General features: G+C 54.9%; 1 protein-coding gene and 2 long non-coding RNA genes across 3 annotated transcripts in view; all 3 read right to left on the bottom strand.

The window, feature by feature from the left end:
- Window positions 1-6,142, bottom strand: part of ITPKB (inositol-trisphosphate 3-kinase B) — a gene marked incomplete at its 5' end in the record, with an annotated part of 97,625 nt that overhangs the window by 41,750 nt on the left and 49,733 nt on the right. The gene's annotated exons all lie outside the window — the stretch shown is intronic.
- On the bottom strand, window positions 11-962 carry LOC106723690. The gene is made up of 2 exons (XR_001359393.1): window positions 392-962; window positions 11-102 (listed from the first exon to the last, which is right to left on the bottom strand). It is a non-coding gene; the product is annotated as an uncharacterized LOC106723690 (long non-coding RNA).
- Window positions 2,286-6,142, bottom strand: part of LOC106723691 — an 8,823-nt gene continuing 4,966 nt past the window's right edge. Inside the window, exon 2 of the long non-coding RNA XR_001359394.1 lies at window positions 2,286-2,638. This is a non-coding gene — a long non-coding RNA (uncharacterized LOC106723691). The remainder of the gene's footprint in view (window positions 2,639-6,142) is intronic.

Here is a 6,142-nt window from a genome sequence, read left to right as displayed (position 1 = left end):
CGAGCCGGGCTTTTTTTTTTTTTTTTGCCAGGCATATTTTTAAAATATCTGAAACGAGGGCCTCTCTTTAAATGTTGTACTCACCCTTTACTGACCCCTTACCTACATCCCCCACTCCTTTCGGCGTCTGCGGAACCCGTTTGCTCCTAGTCCCATCACCTAACCACCAAGTCCTGCCCGACTCCCGGCCACTGTCTGCACCCGATTCTGCTCCCGATCATCCTAACGACCCGAGGCTCCTGGCCACTGTCTGCTCCCGATCATCCTAACGACCCGAGGCTCCTGGCCACTGTCTGCTCCCGACCATCCTAATGACCCGAGGCTCCCGGCCACTGTCTGCTCCCAACCATCCTAATGACCCGAGGCTGCCACCACACTGCTCACCCCTTACCTACATCCCCCACTCCTTTCGGCGTCTGCGGAACCCGTTTGCTCCTAGTCCCATCACCTAACCACCAAGTCCTGCCCGACTCCCGGCCACTGTCTGCACCCGATCATCCTAATGACCCGAGGCTCCCGGCCACTGTCTGCTCCCGATCATCCTAATGACCTGAGGCTCCCGGCCATTGTCTGCTTCTGACCATCCTAATGACCTGAGGCTCCCGGCCACTGTCTGCTCCCGACCATCCTAATGACCTGAGGCTCCCGGCCACTGTCTGCTCCCGACCATCCTAATGACCCGAGGCAGCCACCACGCTGCTCGCCCCCACGCCTCCCCTCCAGCTCACCCAGCGACTCCAACAACGAGTGACTCCACATCCCTCCTCAGCTGACTCCCACCCGAGTCCCTCCAAAATGAGGCAGGAGGATGCAGGCCTCAGACCCGCATCCGACCTGGGCGGGTTTTCTGTTTCCGAGGCCACTGCAGAGGCCTGAGAACTGCCACCCAGAGGGGAAGGGGGCCTGTCCTTCATTACCCCGTGTGTGCGTGCATGTGCGTGTGCGTGTGCGTGTGCGTGTCTCTGTGTGTGTGGGTGTGCGTGTGCGTGTCTGTGTGTGCATGTTTGTGTGTGTGCGTGTGTGTGTGTGTATGTGTGTGTGCATGTCTGTGTGCGTGCGTGTCTGTGTGTGCCCGCATGTGCAAAGTCAAGAGGGTTAAAAAAGGAACCCACCGGGGCTCTCAGAAGGGAATGCGCGGCAGCAACGGGTGTTTACCACGTTCCACTGGGCGCTGAGGAGGAAGTGGTTACTCTAACCCCGAGGGGGAAATGCTCGCTGAAACAGGAAAATGGAACCCTTACTACTTTCCACTGGCAGCGTGCAAGCAGCAGCCACACGGGGAACGCCTGCCAGAGCCTCTGCCTGAGACCCGGCCCCTCACCCCACGCCTACAGCACAGACCAGGGCAGACACGGGTCCCTTTGCCCAGCCACATCTCACGCCCCAGCCCTTACCTAAGCCAGTGGTTCCCAGCGTCGGGCACGCGCCCACAGGGGGGCGATGTGATGTTTAAGGGGGGCAATTCGCGAATGAGTTATTAACAGTGAACGTTCTGCATTTCTCATGGTTCTAGGGGCCTCATCTACAGTATATAAATATATATTGTGACATATTTATGCATTGCAGTTCTCTATTATAGGTTTTGAAACTATTTTTTCATATCACTTCATATTATTTTTTAGCAATTTCTTAGTGACTTCTTTCTCAGCACTTCAACTGTCCTTTCGTTCTTCCTTTTAGGGTTCCTCCACGTGAATAGGAGTTCACTTTTTGAATCATAAGACTTACATGTGGGGGGGGGGAGGCATCAGGGTTTTAGAGATGCTTAGGTGGAGCGTGGCTCTAAGCAAAGGGAATGAATGGCCAGGAGCCCCGGGAGCGCAGGGGAGGGGGGGAGGGCACGGGGAGAGGAGAGGGGGCTGGAAGGCGGACTGGAAAGAACACGGCACCGAGCCCAGCCCCGCCATTTCCTAGCTGTGGAACTCCTGGCAAGTTACTCAACCTCCCGGCCTATGGGTTCCCACTTCCTCTCTGAGACGGGAGATCTGAGCACCCTGCTCACGTCTTCGGCTGCTGAGCCCGTGTGGAGCAAGGCAGAGAGACAGGTAGGTTTTCTGGACACTCTCACGGGCTCTACAGATGCCGGTTGTTGCTATCAGCAGGACCAACGTCTTTCTTGGACTTTGGCTTCTCACACGCACCCCCTCGGGCACATTTCCATTGGAGAACTTCCCCAACCCAGCCTTCTGAGCCTTATTAGAATCTACCCGCGTTCCTGCAGAATTTTGGTAGAATATTCAATACAGTCTGGGCAGAGGAGTCTAAACAAGACTGAATAGAAGAAGTGAGAAGAAATAAATGAAACTGGCTGAGCCCGGGCCCCCTGCTCCCACATTCTCTACAATCCAGAGACGAGACGTCACGTCCACGGCTTAATTTGCCTGCTGGAGGGTCAGGTTGGCTCCAGTTCTGCGTCATAGTTTCCATTTATTAAAATGAACATCTGGCTGCTGCCGGGTGCCGTTGGTGCAGGGCCTCTTGACTCACGATTACCTGCAAGGTAGTTCTGGTGTGTAAAGCAACGCAGAGCATAACCACGGGCACCCCTAGCCAATCCACGCCACGACGCCGGAGCAGAAGCCGGCGAGGGCGGGCACCGTGAAAACCGCCATCTTGGCTCCAATCTGACATGCAAATTCTACAGAAGAAAAGAAAGCAGTTCAGAAAAGCAAGGACCGGCAGGTCCCCAGGCAACATAAAGAACCCGTGAGTTCATTTAAGTTCAAAGGGACCTGGCTCAGCTCAGTGGGAAGCAGGGCAGTTAAGGTGAGACTGAGCTCTCCACCCCCGTGCGACCTTGAACAGACCACTCGACACTCCAAACCCGTGGCTTCCCCGTGTGTGAAACACGGATGATAACACGACACGCCCTGCCCGGCTCCCAAGGCTCCTGCGACGACCGAGTGAGAAAGCATATGGGAAAGCGCTCTGTGAACCACACAACAGGCCCAAGCCAAGCGATTCTCTGGCAAAGGTGCCTTGAAAATAACCCCAAACCTGGAAGTGTTTTATTTTAATCCCTTAGTCGATGTGCATCCCATCTGGACTTAGAAGGAACGTGAGGTGGCTGCCCAGAGAGGTTCTCCAGTAATTTCTAAGTAAGTTTATGCACGCAGGTTCCAAAACCCCGCTGAGTGGGGCGGCAGGCTTTTGGATTTTGTTTTAAAGGGGAAACCTCAAGAGGTGTCACTTTTCTTTTATTTTGAAAAGGACTCAGGGAAGCGCACTGTGTTGCCTTTCAAGTAGCGCTAAATGGAGGTGCCTCACCCTCACCCTCTCTTCCTCTCTGTCCCTGGTCACCTTGGCAGGTCCCTGGCCATGCCAACCAGCCCTCCCTCCGGCCGCCGCGGGCTGGAGGCCTAGAGCTATTGGAAACGATGTTTTCCTAAGACCGTGCGGGCCAGAGGCACCCCATCCTCCTTCCAGGAGGGGTCGCCCTCAGGGAGGGACAGGAGTTCCCAGGCCACACAAAGGCTCATTCTGCTCACAAAGGGTTTTTACCAAGTCGCCCCCAGAGGCTGCCAGGATGGCCGCGCAGAGCACAGATCCTGATTCACTGCTTGGCAGATCTACCCTCGCTATTATTAGCGCCCAGGCGAGGTGCCACCAGGCTGGGGAGAGACCTTTGTGTCAAGGCAGAGAAAGCAGGAAGAGGTGTGTGTGTGTGTGGGGGGGGGGCGGGGAGACGAGCAGAAGGAGCTGTTTGAGGTTTCCTTCAGAGGGGAGGGGAGGGGTGGCTTTAAGGTCGTCTCCTTCCTCCTAATTCTCTAACCTCATCTGAACCTCGGACAAGCCCAGCCCCAGGATCAGAAGGCCTGGGACTCAGACCCCTTCTGGCTGTGGCTCCAGGTAGGAGAGGCGGGCTCCCACGGAACCTTCTAGGCCTGCTGGGAGTTCACACCTACCGACTCCACTGGGCTCCGGGCTGTGCCAGAGACTACAGTGGTTCTCAACCTTCCTAAGGCCGCGACCCTTTAATACAGTTCCTCATGTGGTGGGGACCCCCAACCATAAAATTATTTTCGTTGCTACTTCATAACTGTAATTTTGCTACCGTTATGAATCGTCATGTAAATATCTGATACGCAGGATGTATTTTCAGGGGTCGCGACCCACAGGTTGAGAACCGCTGCAGATGTTGGAGCCAGAGAAAGTGATGGGGGGAGTTGGAGAACCCCTCCTTCCATGGCAACAGGCAACTCATGCAGCCCTAACATACACGTGTTCCCTCCACTAACAGCTACGATGTAAAGAGCACCTCTCCGTGCACCCTCCTCCCTCCTCAGAGTGGAGGGGCGAACACTGACCACGAGGCCAGGGTGAGCGCAGGTGACCAGCTTCACCTGTAGACATCGTGTCACGCATTAATTAGTCCATCTTACAGGCAGTTCATGGGTTGTTTTATTTCCCCTGCTGTATCAAGCTTGTACCGGCATTACGTGAATACTCGGAAAGACATCAAAGGAAGGCCAGTGGCTAGTGCCAGACCCCAGACTCACTCAAGAGGGAGGAACCTGAGACGCCCGTGCAGACGGCCTCCATGCGCTGGCTCACAGGGAAAGGGCTGAGCCCTGTCGGAAACCAACCAGTCGAGTCTGGTGTTAGCAGCGTGGCCTCTGGAGCCAGCTCAGTGGAATTCTGGGTCGGCCGCTCACCCGCTTGTGTGACTGGGCCCGCGTGTCCGTGCCCCGTCCTCTCCCTCGCGATAAGACGAGCTGGGGCCACTAGGAGGCGGCTTTTTATAACCATTACACGTCCCAGTCAGAGGGCCAGCCTGGGCTAAGGCTCTGGTCAGGTTCTTCCTTGGTCTTGACAACCATCCTCACAATCAACTTATCCTAAGCTGCTCAAAGGGAGGACTTTTCCCGAGTGATGAGTGACGCTTCCGGGGAAGTGACACAGGTGTCAACGAGTAAGCACAGGTAAACACAGGTGTTTACCAAGCAGGTAAAACAGGGCAGGCAGAGTGGAGGGCCAGGGGCAGGCCCAGCAGAAATGCTGCCGATAGAGGAGAGAGAATGCTGGCTGGCCCGGAAGGCACACAGCTGGCAGGGGACTAGGGGCAGGGGGACATGGGGCCAACTTCTCCAGGACCGGTCACACGGCCCAGAGAGCCGGTGCCGCTCCCGGCAGAGCCAGGCCTCGACGCGTCTCGTGCTGGTGTTTTCTCCCAGTGTGGACAGCTTCTACCCGGAGTTTTAGAACATGTCACTTTGTGTTCATTTGTAAAAAGAAATCAGAATGTTCCAGAATTCTAAAGGAAACTGTCCCTTTCTAATGCTTCCCTCTTCCCTTCCCGGCCTTGACTTTAAATTTCCCACCTGCAAATGAGGGTCATAGTCAGTGCTCCTGGGGCCGGGAACCGAGTCCAGGCCTTGGGCTAATTAGCATCCCCTAGCAAGGCCTGTCACTCTGGTCTCAGTCCACAAAACGGAAGGATTAACCACATGAGCTCAAAATAACACCCGACTCTGAAATTCCGTGGTCTTGGGAGAATGTCAAAGAAAGCCGAATTGTGGGGAGTGACCCGCGTTAATATTCCACTTCCCTTTTGAAGTGGTTTTAAGGGAGCAGGCAGATAAGAGAATGGAAATTTTCTTCTTTATCAGAGTAGCCCAAAGGAGTGCACTGAAATAGCCTTTTGACAGTATGAAAGCCATTTTTTTAAATGCTTAGGGGGAAAAAATCCAACCGGGTGAGCACAGGTGATTTTCATTTCTTTATAGTTTTCTAGATTTATCCAGTTATCTACAATGGATGTGTGACGTGTTTTGAATAAACTTAGAAGTCATTGTTTTAAACTGCATTTGCTGGGGAGAGGGTTCAGGAAGGGTCTGACTCCTTACCCCTCTTTGCACCCATGTTAACTGCTCTCCAGCGGGGAGAACTGAAGCCACAGCCGGAGGGGGGGAAAGGGAAATGCGAAAAGCCCCAAGAAACGGTTGTTTTCCTGCTGCTACCAACACCTCCGCCCAGCGCCTGCGCCTCCGGACCCGCTTGGGGAGACCGACCGCCTCGCAGCCTGACACCGGCTGCTGGGAGCGTGCAGTCAACTCTCAGGCTGAGCTTCAGGCTGAATTTTCAACCAGAAAAGCAGAGGTAGCAGCCTCGCTGCACGGGTGGGCGGGGCTGAGCGCGGCGG

The sequence above is a fragment of the Myotis brandtii genome, unplaced genomic scaffold (genome assembly GCF_000412655.1).
Source record: "Myotis brandtii unplaced genomic scaffold, ASM41265v1 scaffold627, whole genome shotgun sequence".
Taxonomy (NCBI): Eukaryota; Metazoa; Chordata; class Mammalia; order Chiroptera; family Vespertilionidae; genus Myotis; species Myotis brandtii.
Note: the sequence above shows the minus strand (reverse complement) of the source record. Positions and strands in the feature narration are given on the sequence as shown.